Source organism: Sinocyclocheilus rhinocerous, unplaced genomic scaffold (assembly GCF_001515625.1).
Source record: "Sinocyclocheilus rhinocerous isolate Xijiao unplaced genomic scaffold, SAMN03320098_v1.1 scaffold6166, whole genome shotgun sequence".
Taxonomy (NCBI): Eukaryota; Metazoa; Chordata; class Actinopteri; order Cypriniformes; family Cyprinidae; genus Sinocyclocheilus; species Sinocyclocheilus rhinocerous.
The window spans coordinates 26,499-48,126 of NW_015645619.1; the positions used below are offsets into that span (position 1 = coordinate 26,499).

The window sequence follows — 21,628 nt, forward strand, 5'->3', positions numbered from 1 at the left end:
CTTTTATATATTATAGGATTTTAATTATTGGTTACACTTTATTTCGATAGTCCACTTTAGACATTCTATTAACTATAAGTAACTTTGTAACTACATGTCAACTACATGTCAACTAATTCTCATTAATTTGCAACTACATGTCTACTAACTCTCAGAGTAGACTGTTAGGGTAGGTTTAGGGTTAGTAGAATAAGTTGACAAAGAAAGTGTTAGAAGATAGTCTTAAGTGTTAAGCAGACAGTCTACTAATACTCGACTAACTGCTAGTTGACATGTAGTTGCAAAGTTACTTACTGCTAATAGAATGTCTAAAGTGGACTATCGAAATAAAGTGTTACCTAATTATTTTATACAGAATTTCTGTAAAAGAAATAGCCCTGATTTCATGCGATATGCTGGGATGTCAGTCATGAAAGAAAACCGCTTGGCAATTGACATTCTGCTCTTGTGTATATGCTGTGGAGCAAGTGCACTGGCAGCCTTCAGTCCCACTGCCTCTTCATCTCTGCCAGCAAACAATTTCACTTATGCTGCCTCCAAAATGTCTCACCAATGCTGCAAACCTTCCCAAAACATATATTTCCCAGAATACGCAGATTTATAATAAGAATACTCTATTATATTTCTGTAATAGAGTCAAGTGTTTCCCACACAATCATATACAGTACTGTAAAATATATGTTAAGTCACTGTTTTAAAGTATGATGCAGTCAGGAAGACTTTGAAACATTTTAAGTTTCAAACTGTTGAAATATATTTGTTTGAACTGAAATACTTTGTACTATCAGAATGTTTCAACAGAACCATGATGGATTATTTTGGTATTTTTATATGACTAAGTGTAACAGAGACGCTGGAGTTTGGTTAGAATCCATGAGCGGAAGTTTATTAAAAGGTCAAGGCTTTAAACAGTTGTCGATAATCAGGCAAAGGGTCAAAGTCAGAGAAGCAAGCAGATCGTTCGTCATACACAAGGGCAGAAGCAGAGACAATAGTGGAGAGGCAGGCAATGAGTCCAAACACAAACATCAGTCCTATCAGGCGTCAGAACAAAAGGGGCAGAGTACAAATACCGTGAGTCGTGGTCTCGGTGCTGGGCGGGCGGGGCTGGCTCGATGAAACTCCTCGATGAGTGATGGATCCAGAATGTCCCGGGCGGCTACCCATGACCTCTCCTCAGGTCCATAGCCTTCCCAGTCCACCAGATACTGGAGCCGACCCCCTCTTCGTCTCGAGTCCAGTAACACATTCACCCTATATACCGGAGTTCCATCAAAGTCCAGTGGTGGTGGTGGTTCTGGGGCTTCATGGCCAGGGTCAGCTCCCGAGTGGACGGGTTTGAGGAGGGACACATGGAAAGAGGGAGAGATACGATAGTTAGCAGGAAGCTCCAATTGGTATGTTACATCATTGATCTGTCTTAGTATCTTGAAAGGGCCAACATACCTGGGACTGAGCTTCCTGCTTGGTAGCCGCAACTTGATGTCCTTCGTGGAGAGCCAGACCCATTGTCCTGGTTGATAGGGAGGGTGTGGGCAGATTCTTATGGTCTGTAATCACTTAGAAGGGATGAAGAGCTCCCTCAAGCCAGTGACGCCATTCTTCGATCGCTGCTTTCATGGAGAGTAGTTCCTTATTTCCAACATCATAGTTGCGCTCAGCGGAGGTTAGTTTTCTGGAGAAGCACATGGATACAATTTGCTTGGTTGTCCTCATCTCTGAGAGAGTATAGCACCTATGCCACAGTCTGAGGCGTCCACCTCTAGTATGAATGGTTAGTTCGGATCAGGATGTCTTAGGATAGGGGCTGTTGTGAATGACTTGTTGCTTAAAAGGGCAAAATGTTCAATATTTACCCGGGGATTATTTTGAAGCTTGTGGGGGCATCCTAAACTGCGGTGGCCTGATTCACCGCAGTAAAAACACAGTTGTTGATGTCGTCTCCATTCTCTTTCACTCTCAGATAGTCGGGACGCGTTTATTTGCATGGGTTCCTCAGGGGAAGACATTTCCACAGGGTTGGGTGTGAGATCGTTGGTTCGCCCACCTTTTCCACTTCTCCTTTTAGGAGCTTGTCTCATGAGGTTATCAATCCTGATGGCGAGTGTGACAAAATCGGAGAAGGAGGACTCCTCACCCTTGCATGCAAGTTCTGCCTGAAGATCGCCGTTGAGACTTTTGTGAAACATAGCTTTTAAAGCGACATCATTCCATCCACTCTGGGCAGCGAGCGTTCTGAATTCAATGGCAAACTCAGCAGCGGAACGATTACCTTGTGTCAGATTGATGAGCTGTGTCGAAACGTCCTTTCCGCCGTGAGGATATTCAAACACTTCACGGAGTTGTTGAATGAAGTATGTTACTGAATTCCTCAGGTGTGAATCAGAGTCCCAAACGGCTGCTGCCCAGTCGATAGCTCTGCCCGTCAGTGTCATGATGAAAGCGCACCTTTTGCCCTCTGATTCGAATCTCTCTCCTTGATGATCCAGATAAACTTGTACTTGGCGAATGAAGCCCTTGCATTGCTCAGCGGTACCGTCAAATTTGTCAGGAAGAGCGAGACTTACGGTCTTAGGAGTGGGTGGAGGGAGAGAGAGAGAGAGAGATCGAATGTAGTGCGTCAGGTGTTCGTTGACGGTCTGCAGCTTGGTGAGTTGTTCCTGATATTTCTGGAGCATTTCAGCTTGGTATGAGAATGCTGTTTGCAGATTCGACACTTCCGCTGGATTCATAGGTGGCGAAGTATTCTGTAACAGAGACGCTGGAGTTTGGTTAGAATCCATGAGCGGAAGTTTATTAAAGGTCAAGGCTTTAAACAGATGTCGATAATCAGGCAGAGGGTCAAAGTCAGAGAAGCAAGCAGATCGTTCGTCATACACAAGGGCAGAAGCAGAGACAATAGTGGAGAGGCAGGCAATGAGTCCAAACACAAACATCAGTCCTATCAGGCGTCAGAACAAAAGGGGCAGAGTACAAATACCGTGAGTCAAGAAGTCAGGCAGAATCATACACAGGAAATCAATCAGGAACAGAGGAAGACTAACGCTTGGTAAGGCAGATCAACTGGCAATACTTCGCGAACAGCACATGGACTGGTCTCAGTTTATATGAGAGTCCAACAGGAAGTGAAATCAGAGGAAGCAGAGGGAGTGGAGCACGGTCAGTACTCGGGCGAGGGCTCCCTCTGCTGGCTTGGCGTTACACTAAGGTAGATTTTCTGAAATTTTAATAGAAAATTAGGTCAGTGAAGTCAATGAACAATCAAGTCTTTGTTAATGTCTGGGGCAAGATAAAGTTACTCTACAGTTTTCAATTAGAAGTACGGATAGCAGTGTATTTTGTCTTTCAGCTCTGGGACAACTATATAACGGAGGCAGTTGAGTAGTGGACATCCTCTTGCATTTAGGGGCACACTCCTCCCAGTCTTTATGGGTCTTTGAGTCAAGACATCACAGTCTCTTCATAAAGGTTTGTACATTAATGTTGATTGCATGACCAGCTGTGCCATGCCTTTAAGTTACTATTGATAATTAAATAATAATAAAAAAAAAAAAATTATTTTTCTTTTCTTTTCTTTTTTTAGAAAGTTTGGGGGTCTTTACATTTGTTAAATGCCTTTGAAATGGGTCACTTTAATGTAAACTGTTTTGTTTATACTTATATTGTGAAATATTACTTCAATTTAAGTTATTTTTCAAATGTGTTTAATTTCTGTGATGGCAAAGCTGAATTTTCAGCAGCCCATTACTTCAGTCTTCAGTGTCACATGATCCTTCAGAATTGTTTTTAATATGCTGATTTGGTGCTAAAGAAACATACTATTATCAGTGTTAAAAACAATTGTGGAATCATTTTTATGAGGCATTGATGATAAGTTCAAAGAACAGCATTTTTTCAGATAAAAATGTAACATTACATTACAAATGTCTTGATTGTCACTTTTGATCAATAAAATGATCCAAGAAAATTATTAATTTATATAATAATATAAAAAATTATATTTTCAAAGATTCATGTCAAAGGGAATTTCAAATGGTTTATTTAGTTAATGTCTGACAACCATTTCTCAGCATATCAATTCTCTGACATTAGCCTACAATAAGTTTGTTTGTCCAGATAGGAAGCTTATCTTAAGAGTATTATCAAGAACCTGAAACAAGTGTATGTGATTCCCAAAGCAGCACTGTTGACAGTGATGATGTTGCCGTGGCTGTTTACAGAAGGAACACAGTAGGATGTGCTCCATATAAATATAAATGAGATGCACCTTATTCCATGTTCCAGTCCCAACTATGTAGGAAGATTTCAGTGGTTTCCTGCTGTGAAATCAAATTACCAGTGCTGGTTGAAATGAACACAGACACAGATTTTTACATATGTTTATCATACATCTATATTATAGTCTCTGAGATTATAATCTCTGCGGAATGTATGCATGACAACAGACCTGTTTGGGAAATGTGCATTGCATTGTCTTATTTACTCCTGCTTTTTTGAACAAGCACTTGCAGAATCTCCCAGGCATATATATATATATATATGTATGCATGTATGTATGAATATTTTATCATTGACTCTGTGTATTTCTACTGCACATTCAAACCTGGTGATTTAAAATGTCGTACCTGATTTGATGTTGAAAGGCATTTTCAAGACAATTAGCAGAGTGGAGCTGCATTAGGACAAAGATTAGATTAGATTGCCATCTACTGGTGAATTCACCACACAATGCAATAAAAAAGCTAATTTGAGAAACATTTGCTGTCTTCAAAAGTCCAAGAATAGATCAAGTCCAAATGGAAGCAAGACATTTTTATTTATTGATTGATTTTTTAAAAATGTTTTTGTACAAAGTAGTTCACATGGTCACAAATTTGCATATTTTTTTAGTGAACTAGTGCATATGAAATACTACTTTATGTTATGTCATACATTTAAATAATAAAAACGTTTCTTTTTCAGAATGCTAAAACTTCATCTCAGAATTTAAAATACTACTACTACTACGAAGCTGAAACCCTGAACTGCACTTCTTTTGTATACTTGGGACTGTAAATTAGTGTACTTACTGTAATAATGATAATTAATTATGCATTGTATATTTTGAAAAATGTGAATAGATTATAAAGGTATCAAAGGTAACAGTGTGAGGGGGGGAAAATGCATTATTATGGTGATACACTATTGCCTGATGGAAGTAACAACAGTATGAACCCACTATGTGTTGAAATAATTCCACCTATAACAGTAGAGGGAGACGTTGAGCTGTTTTTGGTCTTGTGCTTCTGGGTTCAACCAGTTTATTGGAAAGTAAATATACACAAGACACTAACTTAAATACTTATCTGTCTCATCAGCCTTAAAGCACATGTACACTTGCGAAGAAAGCGAGGATTTGGCTGCCCAACAGAGGGAGCCAAATATAAAAAGAGTGAACTATACTTTGAAGTCAATGGCTACTTTCAACTGTTTGGTAACCAACATTCTTCAAAATATCTTCTTTTGTGCTCAGCAGACGAAAAAAACTCACACAGATTTGGAACAACTTGAGGGTGAGTAAATGATGGCAGAAATTTTTCATTTTTGTGTGAACCGTCCCTTTAAACATGCAGCAGCTGTGACTCTATACTGACTGTGTCTTATGAATTACTGTAGTGTTTTGTGGCGGCCTCCTGCTGGCACACGGAGCACCTTGGCATTTCTATTTCAGTTGTGGAGAGTCCTGGTCTCTTCACGCAGCTATCCATTCTGATGGCTGCGGTCACGGCCCCACGCCAGTGACCTACACAACCAGCCGCAAACTCTGGTTCATTGCTGTGTAAAATGTGGTAGGTCATGCTGTAGAGGCTCATTTTAACATTAAGTGCAAAGTAAAGCTGTACTCCAAAAGCACACATATGAAATATGCTAAATATGAATTTAAGAGTCAGCAATAAAACTGGATTGAGTTCAAATGTATGCACATGAGCTACAGCAGATAGGACAGTGAGTTGCATTAAGATACAGTGTGAGCTCTAAAAAAATTAGTAAATAAGAAAAAAAATCATATTCTGTTGTTTATTTGCCTAATATCTAAATATATTGTTGTTTGGGTATATTGGGTATATAGTAATTTTGTTAACTAACATGGAAGCAAGACAATTTGACTGTTTGTTCAAAGGCATTCACATGGTCAGTGTCACAAATTAGCTTATCTGATTAGTGACCTAGTGTCCAGTAAATTTAACAAATAATAAACTTCAATTGTATTTTATTTATTTATTTTCTAAATCATAAACAATGATATGCATTGTTACACTTGTACTATTAAAGAATGCTGATAATGTCCAGAGATTCAGAATCAGAGATCATCAGATTTTTCCCGAGGTTCCCAAGCCCAGGTACCATTCCATGCTATGGTGGGCACTTGCTGACCAAAACTGGACTGTGATCTTCTGTACTGGCCCTCATTCAGACTGGTTCCACAAACAATGAGTCTGAACTCAAACGGCCTCTAGGTCTTATGCCAGCAAGTCATTTAGGGATGTTTCGGAAGACATCTAATACAAATGCTATCATATCAATATGGTCAGAATCTAAGGAATTCTTCACGCTCTCTTGTGCTATTAAGTTCATGCTTAACTGGATAACAATACGTTGCATAACGAAGTATTTTGCATTAGCCTCTACCACACAGCGCACACATTTAAACACGAAAATCCCAGTTTCTAAATATTTCTTTGGATCCAGGTTAAACGGGTGGGTTGACTGAAACACGGGAGGTGTGGTTTGCAAAGAAATTCGACACTGTAAAAGAAGAGTGTGGATTTAACGAGATACTGCAGCCTGTCCCATATAGGGGGGACCAAGACTCTCCGGCACACTGATGGTCGTTAAACTGCATTTATGAGCATGATTCGCAAAACTGTCACAACACTTGCATTGCTCAGGACTGAAACTTTCAACAAGTGTGCAGAAAAGCTGAGTGAGCGCTCATTCGCTGCAGTATCTCAGGTAATCAACATTCAAGAGTAACTTGTTAAAAAAAATAGACACTTTTTAATCAGTTGCTAGAGAAGTAATGGTCAGTCGTTCTGCTTGTGTTGATTCGAGGCTGATACCTTTTGACGAAAGCACTGGTTCAAGGTCTAATTTTTTGGTATTGTACCTGACACCGTCAAGTTTATCAGAGACCGTTTGACTTATATCCGTATGTCTTTATGCAGCAGCAAAAGAATGGACTATTTGTTCTTTAGGATAGCCTATAGTGTTGTGTGTGTCATCTTAGGTAGCGCTGCATTAATTCTGCGCTATATTTTAATTGTTGGTCTACTCTATACGTCAGACTGACGTAGGCTACAGTAGGCTATTTGACGTTGAGTTGTAAGTTAAAATAGTTTTTAAGCTTGTCAAGACCTCTGCGTTCAGTTTCATTCCGTTGCTCTCATTTTGGCTCATTATAATAGTAGTCTCGGATTCGTGAACGAATCGTTCTTTTGAATCGGATCTTTTAAATGAATCGATTCTGTCAACTCAACCGACTCAATGAACCGAGAACCGTGTCTTTCGGACTTGTCGAAATCGTATTGAGCTCATTCTAAGAGAATCTTTGTAGTGAAACGATTTAACTAATGGGCTGAGAAGTAAGTTACTTTAAAAGCTGAATATCAGAAATAAAAAAAACAGTAGGCTAAAGATATGTATTTAATTGATTGTATTGCAGTTTTATCAGTACATAGGCTACGAAACAGAGTAAGTTTTAGTAAATAGACGAGATGGGGTTTTTTCCCCTATTGTTTAAAGTGAACTAATTATATTTATGATTGGGTTAAACGTTATGCTTTTATTAGCTGAATAAAAGCATATATTTTGATTAGCTTTTAAATTAGGCTGCAACAACTGCACGTGAATATTATATGACTAAATAAAATTCATATACTTAATACAATACATACATAAATAATTGTATTATAATACAGGTATTTAGGGTACAGGTAAATTAGGTCTAATGACAAAAAGAAAGGCAGAATACCAGGGACAACGTGACGACGTAGTTGGGCCTTTCTTCAACTAGGGGCACTTTTATCCTTGTGAAGTTGAATAAAAAAAACTTGTTCAAAGGTCACGTAACAGTCTCATAAGTTTAAATAATTTGTCTAGTTTTAAGGTCTGTAGTCATGACGTAAAATAAGTGCTGAATCGATTCGGTTCTTTGTGAGTCTACTTCCCATTATAGTTTTAAATGCAAAAGTGTATTATTTGTACCCTCCCTTCATCTGCAAAATTATGTTCCTAGTAATATACTCATAATATTAAATATGTAAACAAAATCTTGGTCGAATTTTCTGAATTTTCCTTCTTTTTCTTCCAAGGCAACCCTTCTTTTTGTTGTACCTGTTTTATTTATCAGCTTTATTGCCTTCCTCTTCTCTTCAGTTACCTGAAGACACTCAGACGTCATTATCAGAACTCATCCACCATGGGTCACTTAACCTCTGCATTACTGAGGGGTCTCTCTGTCCTGCTGGTGACCCAGAGTGTGTTTGCCATGGTGCTGTTTAATGCCACAGATCTCGGCATTCTCTTGGAGAAGTACCTGGATGATGATGGAGACTGGATGGTGGAGAGACAGCGAAGCAAGAGGGCCATCACTGCTAGTGACATGCAAGCAATCCTGGACCTCCACAACAAACTCCGGGGTCAGGTCTATCCACCGGCTTCAAATATGGAATACATGGTAAAACGTCTCTACACTGCTGCAAATTATAAAATATGTTGAATAACACATATTAGGAAGAACTATCCACTCAACTTGTCCTGTGGTTTAGTGGTATGTGAACACAATACAACTTTGCTCTTCATGACCTAGTCAATTTGCAAAAATCAACATATCACAAAAGTGTTTGATAATTTATAATCTTATAATGAGAAGCAACATGAATTGCCTTTTTATTATATGTGATGAGAAAGCAGTAGATTTTAATAAGCAGTTGAAATTACATGCATTTAGGAATAAAATGCACAGTATAACTTCAGTAATATGAATAAGAATAATATTAATTATTAATATTTATAAATTCAGTAATAACCTGAATAATATTGTAACAGGAGAACAGTAAATGTTTTCTGTCCGCTTTTTTGAGAAAAGCCTTGAAAAAAAGTACAATTCTCTAAAAACATGTAATTTGATGCAGATGTTGTTACACTGTATATTTGGCCAAAAAGTAAGGTGATATTCTGATAGCTTGTAATGTACATAAATTAGATTTTTATAACAGTATAGAAGATTATACATAAAAATATCAGTTGTTACTCTATAATCTTCCAATAATATGTCTTAGTAAGATGATATTTAATTCGTTTTGTGAACAAAACGCCATAGTTTTAATTGTGGTTAGCAAAACATATAATGCAATACAACGATTGAGAGATGTACAAATAAACCTTCCTCAAAAGTCTGTTGTATCATATTTGATACTCATTTTAACATGATTTTTCTAAAAAAATGCTCCATGGATAATCAAGTAAACCTAATCTGCTTCAGTCCAGTAAATATTTATCTTAAATTATTATACATAGATATTCTTATGTTTATATATATATATATATATATATATATATATAATTATTAAAGTTTTCACAGCAAAAAGACATGTACCATGAACTGAAGGTAGACATTTTTTGAAATTGATACTAAAATTGCTAAAAAAAGAAATAAATAAATTTAAAAAAAAGTATGAGCTATCAATCTGAGAACAGAAGGCATGCAGACGATTATCTATAACAGGTTTTTCAGCAAAATTGTTAATGTTGATAATTTAGATGCATTAGAAATTAATGTGTGAAATATGATATAGTAGGCTTTTTAGGGTTAGGAAAGATAACCTGTAAAATGTAGGGACTGGAGAACAGTATAAATGGTTTCTGTCCGATTTTTCTGAGAAAACCATTGGAAAAAAATGATAACACAAGTGTGTACTTGTTTTTAAGTACCTGGTCTTTGTTTGCCAAGTGAATGGTGGGGTTCTAGAGGTTTATGAGGGGGGAAAAAAGAATAAAAAGGGATGAGATTATTACAGATAATTGGTGTTGTTGCAGGATAGAAATAAGATTACAGAATAATATGCATATTTGAAAGTTGCATAAACAGTTGTACAGCTTCACTGAACTTTTTGCTTTGCCTAAAGTTTGATGCTTGTGGCATGATTACCCCCTAATATCTTTGCTCGAGCACTGTCAGTTTTCAGTGGGCTGTTTAACAGAGGACCACAAACCACAACTGTACATTTCTGTGTGTAAAGCAGATATGAATTGTTCTGTCTGAAGGATCATTGTCGAGATGGAATAAATTATTATTCCCATTATTCTTCCAGTCAGTCTGTGAAGCGGACAAAGAACCCCTTCAGCGCAATGTAGACTCGTGGATATAAACTAGCAGAATGTCAGTATCTGAACTGTTGTAAAACAAATACAGTTAAATATTGTTTCAGAAGCAGCACCTCCTCCTGCTTAGTCAGGCTGTCTTACCACCAAACTTTACAAAGCCCTCGGCTCCCAAGAGGTATTAAAGGGATAGTTCACTCAAAAATGAAAATTTTCTCTTACTTTAGACCCTCATGTTGTTGGCACATTCTTCAAAATCTTTCTTCAAACGAAAGGCATAACAGAATTTTCATTTTTGGAGAAATTATCCCTTTAAGGTGTGTCTAAATTTGCTCTGTTTTACAATATCAATCAAACGTTTGGAATCATTAAGATTTTTTTGAAAGAAGTCTTTCAAATGCATAGTTTAACATAGAAAGCACTACTCATGATGGCCACAATTGACTGCTGTAGCACTACGTTGTCAACACTAATTTGGTTTTAATCTTTTCGTGCAACAGTCTCCTTGTGGCCATCATGAGTAGTGCATTCTATGCTAAACTATGCTGGAAATGAAATCTACCAATCGGACCAATCACCGCAGATTAGCGTCACGCAAAGGAGGGGTTTGGAAAAATGAATCGTTGAGCGAATCGTTTGGGAGTCGTTGAGCAAATAAGGTAAAAATGAATGCATATTATAAGACAATAATGCATGTCAACCTGTTGTTGGGGACTCCCAAAACCAATATATGAACCTTTCATTACCCATAATAGGGGCACTTTAAGCAGCAATTTTTTTAACATTTATAATAGTAAGAAATGTTTTCAAGCATCTAACCAATAATGATTTCTGAGAGATGTCTGACTTCTGAGACAAGATCATGTGACATTTGGCTGCTTAAAAAGCTTTGCCATCACAGGAATAAATTGCATTTTATATTAAATTAGAAACAGTTATTTTAAAAGGGGACCTATTATGTCCCTTTTTATGATGTAGCCGTTCCCTTTACATACCCCACAGATCATTTATTATTCCATGCTGAAAATGACCATTTTTAACAGAGGGAAAAACATGCTGTTTTCGTGCATGTCTCTTTAAATGCAAATGAGCTGCTGCTTCCTGCCCCCTTTTCCAGAAGAGGACTGTGTTTTTACAGCTCTTACCTCGGATACTCTGCCAAAACAAAACATCTGTTTGGTTTTGATTATCATGTCTATCGCGCTCATGTGACATTGCAGTTTTTCAACATTGTGAAACCTTATTATTTGCCTGCATTTTAAAGCCATATCAGTTTCAGCGCGGGTTTACCGAGAATGCGGTTGTGAGTCCTGAAAATTTACGGGTGTGAGTTCGGGTACAGAATGCGGTTGTCATGCCTGTAAATAACTGTACCGTATTAAGGACTCAAATACAGTACTGACAACCGTATTCTGCTGCTGTGTGAACGTGGCCAGACAGCACATTGTGTGAGTACTAAAACCAAGTTCTCTTCTGTGTCTTATTGAGCTTAAACTGTCAAATACACACAAGGTTATGTCAAAAATACACAAATTTCAACTAAACACAGTCGGTTATGTCTGTGAACGCAAACCGCTGGGAAGGAAATTGCATGCTTATATTAGATCTGTGTGACAGCAGCTTAACGTACTGCTGTCTATGCTGTTAATTTGAATCAAATAAAACAAACAGAAAATAACTTCTCTTGACTGAATAAATTTAGTAGCTTTATAAGAATAAATTTCTTACTTGAATGCTGATTTTAAATGGTCTAGCGAGGAGATAATCATGGCAAACTGTGTACAGCTCACACAGGGGAGGAGCTATGCTAATACGGCAAAGATCGTTACCAGTCGTGGGCGGGGCATGTTCCATGTGTCGTCACTAGCTGCGTTTGCATTACCCTTCAAATTGCACAATTTGAAATTGAATACGCCCAATGGAAACATGTCAATGTCGCAAAAACTCCCATATATGTGCAAAAAAGTTTTTTTTTCAGGCCATTTGAAAAAGGAATATTTGGTGGTTTTTCAGGCCATTTGAAAAAGGAATATTTCACAAAACTGCAATTGAAACAGTTTTTTCGCATTTTCAGGTCACCTGGCGTACGTAAAAGTCACATGATCATTCTTTGACTTATCGCGGGAGGAAAAAAATTATGATTTATTCGCATAACATCGGTTAATGGAAACGCTGTCATTTCGCAATATTTTTTTAATCAACATTTATAAAATATCGCAAAAGTTTGGCGCAAATCTGTAATGGAAACCAGGCTACTTTGGAGTACATTCCTGAACGGCTCATTTTGAAACACAGTTTCTCATTTATGGGGAAAATAGCAAACAGAGTGGATGAATTTTTACCACAGTAGGGTGGTTGTGTACACACTATGCGGATACATAATTATGAACAAAAACAATATAAAAGTGAATTTTGCAACTAAAATTAGGATAGAATTCAAAGCCTGTTCCTTTGCACACTAAACAAACCGTTACCATAAGACTGATACAGTTTACACTCTTAGATCAGAAAAAAAAAAATAAGTGGTGCATGGCCCTCTTGAACACTAAGACCCATTTATATTTCAGCTTTTCAAAAAGACAGGCAGTGGTTTGAGAGATGCCTTGCAGGGATTGTTAACTGGGTGTTGGGATTGGAGTTTGGGCAGCTCAACAGAGTGAGAGTAATAGGAATGGTGTGATGGATGTGGAGACATGGAATGTGAAGATGCGCTGCTCCAGCCCTTCACAGCCTCTTATAAAACCGGATTCGGAATTCTAGGCAAAACAGCAGAATTCCAGACTGCAGCGGGGAAATCAAGCAATCAACAGACCCTCGTTTCAACAGGCACACATACGCTGTACAGTGGCTACATTGTCTCTACATATCTCATTTAATACTTTCCTTCTTAACAGAATAAAGGAGCTCCTGAGGGACGTTGGAAATTTTTCACTTTCTTGGAATGTGACCAGATGACAAAAACGTGCAGCTGATGAGGTGTCAAATGAAGTAAACAATGGTGTGAGAAAGAGTTTGAATGTCTGAACTGACGGGAAGTGTTTTCCTTTACTGGTCCTGTCTAAGTGCGGTCAGATTCTTGGGGGCCCCCCTCAACCGAGAATGCTGTGCAAACAGAATAAGTTTACCCTTTTTCAGATTACAGATTTTGCAGGATAGACCATAATATGGATGTAAATAATATCATGATTTTAGTGTGAAAACATTGCGTACTAACTAATGTTTCTTAAAAATAAATAAAAAAGAAAATCTTTTTACTTGAGCTTTTAATTAGTAATGGCTTCTGAAAATTCTTTTTGCAATTATTTCTTAGTTTCGGTATCCATTTTTTTATTTTTACTTAATGTATATTAATCTTTTTTAATAATATGAAGTCAGTCTCATTTTTAATATTATATAATCATATATCATAATCATATATATATATATATTCAATATTATGTTATTATTAAGCATTTTTTATCCAGTTTTACAACTTTGCCACCATGACAACATAATGCCTAAAACCCTAAACAACGAATATGAATCAAAATGCTGTCATTGAGCTTAAGTTGTATTGAATGCAGAGTATTCCTTTATCTCTACAGTATAAAGGCCCACTTTGATGGGTGGCTTAGCAAACCAAGCGGACATTGGCAGGTGCTCACTTCAAGGATTAATGTCTCAGGCAATTGTTTCAGCTATTTTACGGAACTTATTGGGCCAGGTTTACTGCTGGACTGTGCTTAGGGATTTCCTAGGGAAAAAGTGTAACATGAATGGGCAGTGACAGGGCAGATAAATCCCCTATCACCCCCGCCACAATTCTGGCTCAGATTTCTCTCCAACCTTGAGTTTTGTATGCTTTCAAGGTGAAAGTGTTGTTTTACTTTTCCAGAATAATGAGATGTTTTAAACAGCAAAATATGGGTCAGATGAACAGAAAAACACTTACATTTGTGAGTGGCCTTGAATGATGTAGCTTGCAACCAAAACTAGCAACACAGAGCAGGAACTACAGAAGACAGAAACAAAGACATATGGAGAACATTATTGTATGCAAAAAAATCACCGTGCCTTTTGAATCAGGGCACAAGAAAAATAAACCAAGAGGTGGACCAGAAAGAAACCTGGTTCTTTTTTCCAATCTGCAAGCACTCATTGTATTAAAAGCAGACTAAAGTGAACTTAACCTGCAAAAACGGTCAAACTATTATTGACTACAACAGCCATTGACTTTCACAGTACTAAATCCTTTTCCTGTGCCATCTTATAACCAGGTCATAATCATAACTACACATACAAAAGATTAGGGATTAAACAGCTTTGTTTCTGTAGTGCTCTACTTGCCACCTGTTTGCATCTGAATCTCAGCCATGTTTGTGTATTTCTTTTAGGTGTGGGACACTGAACTGGAGCGGGGTGCTCAGGAATGGGCAGAGACCTGCCTGTGGGAACATGGCCCAACTGGCCTGCTGCCTCAGATTGGTCAGAACCTGGGAGTGCACTGGGGAAGGTCTGAATGTGCTTTGGTGTTTTATAGCAATGTGAGCTTACTAGTAAGTTACTGTCTATTATTATCAGTGTTAAAAACAGTTGTGCTGTTTAATTTTTTTATGGAAACTGTGATGCTTTTTTTCAGGATTCTACATTTTTATCAATGTATGTCTTTTCTGTTACTGTTGATCCATTTAATGCATTCAGTAAAATATTAATTTCTTTAAAAAATCTTACTGACCCCAGAATGGTAGTGTATGACTAATATGCATTTAAATTAAACTAGCAAAATGCTATATTTACATCAGTCTCAGTGTCAGATGGCACACCCAAAGACCACCCACATGCTGTTCACTGACTGCTTGATGCATATTGCATATAAAACTGGAAATTACTATTTAGATCTGGCCAGTTGGCTGGCTTTACACAACTTCGGTCAGTAAGGACACACAGTATTTTTTTTTTTTAATCAGTCCACCTGGAAATGAAGTCATGTTTACAAAGTACCATGCTGATACAGTGAGTGGTTTTGAAGAACGTTTGAAGTTAGTGTCATCAGATTTTAAAAGATACTGGCACTTGAGGGACTTTCTAGCAATGGTTTGAGGCACCTTTTAGTAATTTAACTACATATCTAGATATCTAAGTATGTTCATATTTGTTTTCTGAGTTATGTCTGTGAGTCTACCATGCTAGACTATTATTGTGATGTCCTCTATTTCAAATATACTTTAAATAACACATAAAAACAAAGACCTATTTCTATTCTATTTCAAATAAATGCTGTTCTTTTGAACTTTCTATTCATCAAAGAATCCTGAAAAAGTATCATTATTTCCACAAAAATATTAAGTAGTGTTTTCAACATTGATAATAATAAGAAATGTTTCTTGTGAGCACCAAATTAGAATATTAGTTTGATTTCTAAAGGATGTGACACTGAAGACTGGAGTAATGGCTGCTGGAGTAAATTTAGCCTTGCCATTACAGGAATAAATGACATTTAAAAATATATTAAAATAGAAAACTTGATTGTAAAAATATTTCACAATATTACTGTGTTTACTGTATTTTAATCAAATAAATGCAGCCTTTGTGAGCATAAGACACTTCTTTTAAAAACGTGAAAAATAATTTTACCCCAAAATTTTGAACAGTAGTGTACATGTCAACTAACCTTTGGCTTTATACTGCATTAGACAATGCATTAAATTTAGGCTATTACTAATTATGTTTTTTAATGTTCAACCCAGATATCGTCCACCTACTTCTCATGTACAAGCCTGGTATGATGAGGTCAAAGACTACTCGTTACCATACCCCCAGGAATGTAACCCTCACTGCCCTTTTAAGTGCAGTGGTCCAGTCTGTACCCACTACACTCAGGTAGATATACAGTAATAACATACCTCATAAGCACATCACATGTGTATTTAGGTGCAAACCCATTAACGGATTTGACAGATCTGAAAACAATTTTGAAATTTATGGGATGTCAGTGAAGGAATTTTAATACCAATGCAATATGTGCTCTCGTTCTGGTTGTCAGCACTTCAGCTGCAGCCTTTTTAAATAGTTTGGAGTCTAACCAGGGCTTTTCGAGAACACCAGACAAGAAAGCATTGAAGCGCTTCAGTCTGCTACCAGGGAACATGAGTGGCAATATCTGTGTGCCTTTTTGACAATGATTCTTAAATGTTAGAAGGCAGATGTAATGACTGTAAATCATGAAGTAGCATATTAAAATTAAAGAGGTCTCAAGATAGAGCCTTGTGGGACCTCACAAATTTACCTGAGCAGCGATCCCAAACTACTACTGAACAGTTAAAGACTACCAAACCACCAAACATTTAAAGCCTAATTTAAAGTAAAAATTCACCCAAAATTAAAAATCTGTAATTAACACACAAGGAGATTTTTTTTGAAGAATCTTCACACAACTCTTTTCCATACAAATAATTGTGACCATGATCTTACTCGGTTAAGCTACAAAAAAAGAACAGAAACACCACTAAGGTTATTTTTAAGAAAACACATTAAATACTTGCGCACAATATAGTTTTGTTTAAAAATGGACAGTGATACTTGTGGTTTCTTTTGTTGTTGTGTGTTCTTTTTGAGCTTGGGGTCATTGTATGGACATGAAAGATAACCCATGCAAAAAGATTTGTATATAGTGTAAATTCCTTCTGTTAAAGGTAATGCCTAAGGTAATTAAAGGATAGATTTATTTTAGGCAATTATAGTTGATTGACTGTTTTGCTTCCTTGCTGATTCCAGCTTGTTTGGGCAACTAGTAGTCGAATTGGCTGTGCGATCAATGTGTGCTACAACATGAATGTGTGGGGCCAGATCTGGGCAAAAGCCATTTATCTTGTGTGCAACTACTCACCAAAGTGAGTTACTTATTTATTGTTCTTCATTTATTATTAAATAATGCACTCATTCTCTGTCATTTTTATCATGATAGCTTGTCAATGTTGTCTGTCCTTGTGTGTGTTTCGTCCTGTGCAGAGGTAACTGGTGGGGATATGCCCCATATAAGCACGGCACCCCTTGCTCTGCCTGTCCACCCAGCTATGGAGGATTGTGCAGAGAAAACCTCTGTTATAAAGGTTTGTTATGTGCTTTTAATGCAGTAGCTTCCAACATTGTCCCACACACTACTGTTCAAAAGTTTGGGGTCAATATGATTTTTTTTTAAAGAAATTAATACTTTTATTCAGTATATTAAAATAAAAAGCGGTTTTAGATTGTAGTAATATGACGAAAATATTATTGTTTTCATTGTATGGTTGATCACATAAATGCAGCCTTAGGGAGCATAAGAGACTTAAACATGAAAACAGTCTTACCAATCCCAAACTTTTGAATAGTAATGTATGTATATATATTAGTGCTGGGCAACGATAATTTTTTTTAATCGTGATTAATCGCATGATTTTGTATCAATCACATGATCATTAATTCATTCATTCATTCATTCATTCATTCATTCATATATATATTGTGTTTAATGAGTCATTTATAGATTGAATAGCATCAGTTTTTCCAAGGTACCATAGCTTGATCCAGGCAAATTGTAAAACTGCTCATTTCTCTGTTTCACTTTCAGGTGATGGAAGTAATAGACAAAGCCCACGTGAGGAAACAGATGAAAGAAATTCTATAGAACCAGAGGCCCCTCATAGCCCTGGGCCCCGTTTACAGGCCCCAAGTCCAACCAGGCGCCCAAATGCAGTTGTGAGCAAAGAGCAAATGTGTAAGCTGTGGTTCTCTGATTATACTGCTTGAAAAAACACTTCTTTTTATCTAAAAATTAATTTTCTGAATGTGACTGCACCCAAAAATTGCTAGCACACATTTCTGGTTAACTCTAATTGTTTTGATGTTCACCAGTCATGAACATTTTTACATATATTTAACGTTGCAAGTCACTTTGTGCAGCAGGGAGGTTTTTTGTTCTCATAATGGTGATCTCCCTGCTGAGTATGTTTGCTTTGGGGACGATGAATACTTGTGGGTTTTAAATTGCTTCCTTTGCTGAAAACGGGTTTGGGCTGAAAGCTGAGATCTCCTGCTGTTGGCCACCATGAGCTCCTGCTGGAATTCCACATCTTGCTTTTACAGAACTGCAGGAACAGAGCTGTGCATTTCTGCAGCGCTGCTAAACTATACAGCACATCTAAACATAAATGAACCACCTGTGTTTTTTTCTGCTTTGTTACACAGCCCAGATTGTGACATGTGACATAAAGCTAAGAGACCAGTGTAAAGGCACCACATGCAATAGGTGAGATTAAAAATAATAATAATATACTGTATGCCATATACGTCACATAGGCCATTTTTGTAATAATAATAATTCAAATTTGCACACCAGTTTCTGCAATAATTTTTCCTAATTATAATTTTTTTGCATCTGTAAAGGTACGAGTGTCCTGCTGGATGTTTAGACAGCATGGCAAAAGTGATTGGAACGGTGTATTATGACATGGTAAGCCTGGCATAAAGATTTTTTTTTTTTTCAGTTTATCACATCACATGCAGTCTAAACTTTTCACACTGACAATGTCTTCGCCCTCAGCAATCCAGCATTTGCCGGGCAGGCATTCATTATGGTGTCATTGACAATGATGGAGGCTGGATGGATGTCACAAGACAGGGCAGAAAGGACTTCTTTATCAAATCATACAAAAATGGACTTCAGTCCCTTGGGTAAGCAATCTGTTCAAGACTGACTTTCATGCGCATTAGAGACAACTCCATCTAACATAATGAAAATGTTACAGGAAATACCAGAGTGCCAATGCCTTCACAGTATCCAAAGTGACAGGTAAATGACAATTTAGAATATATTACATGGTTCTCGGCAATATGTGATTTTGATTGGTCAGTTGTGTCATTCAGCAGTGAAATATTTTATGTGATGGCTAAACCGTATATAAATTTGCCAATGAATTTCCTACATGGCAATGCTAGTTTCACGACTCCTTGTATCATTGTGTATTCTCACATATTAAAATAATTTCAACTTAAATCAATATTTCATGTCCATCTATATATTTGGGGTTGGTAAGATTTTTAAATATTTTTGAAAGAAGTCTCTTAAGCTCACCTAGGCTACATATATTTAATCAAATTATTATTTAATAATAAAAATTAAAAAAAACGGAAATATTGTGAGATATTATTACAATTTAAAATATTAAATGTTCTGTTTGAATATATTTTAAAGTGTATTTGATGCTCAACAAACATTTCTTATTATTGACAATGTTGAAAACGGGATTCTTTGATGAATAAAAAGTTCAAAAGAACCACATTTATTTGAAGTAGAATTGTTTTATAACATCATAAATATTTGTATTGTCATCTCTGATCAATTTCCCTTGCGGGAAACAAATAAAAGTATTGTATATATTTGCTAAGCAGCTGAGGCAGAAGCACAATAATATACGGTTATTATTACAAAATAAACCCTGACAACAGTGATCAGGACCCCGATTTGAAACAGAGGAGTCTTGTATCATCCTGTAGTTGTTACATACAGTACCTGTACTATTAATTTAATCATCTTTCCTTTGTTTCAGTAAAAGTTATCACATGTGAGACTACAGTTTCTGTGCTGTGCCCTTACCAAAAGCCATCAAGACACTGTCCAAGGTAAAACTCAATCTGTAATGAACCAAACCTTCAGGTGAAATGTTCTTTTATCTCACCTGTTTTGAAACAAAACTGGCCAATAGCATTTGAAACTACTATTATTACATTGTCAAAAAAATAAATCTTTCTGACCTGTGTTTTCTTCCCACAAGGATGTACTGTCCTCGGAACTGCCTGCAAGAAAATCCCCACCTTTCTCAAGTCATTGGTACCCAAATTTACTCAGATGTAAGCTTTTTTTTATGTTTCAAAATCAAACTCAAAGCAAGAAGACTGCTGCCCCAGCAAAGACTTAATTTTACATTTAAATTTGTTTTTCAGAAATCTAGCATATGCAGATCTGCAATTCATGCTGGCATTTTAAGCAACGAATCAGGTGGTTACGTTGACGTGATGCCCAGAGACAACAGGAAGCTGTACATTTCCTCGTACCAGAATGGCATAGTCTCAGAAAGGTAGGTTTTATCCCTAAACTTGCCCGTGTGGACCAAAGGCAGAGTATGGGGCAGCCTGTCTCTCCATAAGCTTTTAAAATCACAGGCTTTTATTAATAAAGCTCATTAGGGTAGAGCTGTACCAGTGGTTCCACTCCAAGCGTGGTAGAGTAAACTTTGTAAGTCACTTCAAAGGTATGTTTACTAATGGTAGACACAGTTACAGATAAATGAACATTTTCTACAATTATGCAAATTGACAATGGCTTGTAGTGACAAAATTAACATGGCTATCACAAAGGATTCGTCACAATATCGCAAACAGCTTCTTACACTAAATAAGCTTTTCACCAAATGCCGGTCATTATGAACACAATTATGCTTAAGGGTTGGGAAACATTACTTATTTAACTTCTGTGTTCTCTCGCAGCCTGCAGAACCCCGCGGGAGGCAAGGCATTCAGAGTATTCGCAGTTATTTAAGCATGTGCTGAAATCACAGTCACCCACCAACTCGTTGTGTTGATTAGGCTGTAATAGTGGCCGTTGTGAGGCCTTTTCTGCTCTAACCGGCCTATACTGTATTGTCTTTCACACAAATGTTGACTGAACTAGGTATTTGCTGTATAGATGGAGACCCTTTCCAATGCATCGAGCTGGTTAGCCATTGTATTGCCTAAAAATAATTAGAGGATCATTCAGGGAATATGGTGTCAGTATTGCAAAGAAAAAGCACTTAAGGAGTTTTAATCTTCCGTTATTGTAGTAAAGAACATTTTAGAGACTGTTACAGCTTTTCTATTATATATTTTTGTTTCATTACATGTTGAGGAAGTTCTCTCACTCATCTATAGATTCATTTTCATTTTTTTCACTATGTATTTATTTTTATGTATTTTTTGCTTTAGGGCAAGAAAGGACTGCTGATAAGGTTTTGATAAAGTTTTTTTTGCAGATTATTTTGATGATAATTAAGAATGTGGGTATAATCCTGCAGGGCAGGAGATTACATCTAAAAACATCCGACCAAACCTTGTATGAAACGTCCACATCGTTAAACACTGTAAATAGCTTGTTGTGAATAGCTTCTTTATAGTATTAAAGAGCAGGTCATATGGGTTTTTGAAAAATATCTCTTTTGCAGTTTATAACGTAGCTATCCTTAAATGAAAACAATCTGCAAAGTTGTTAATC

At 36.9% G+C, this 21,628-nt stretch overlaps 1 pseudogene; it reads left to right on the forward strand.

Moving 5' to 3' along the window:
- Positions 1–409: 409 nt before the first annotated feature.
- Positions 410–20,917, forward strand: LOC107706858 (cysteine-rich secretory protein LCCL domain-containing 1-like; annotated as a pseudogene).
- Positions 20,918–21,628: the final 711 nt, after the last annotated feature.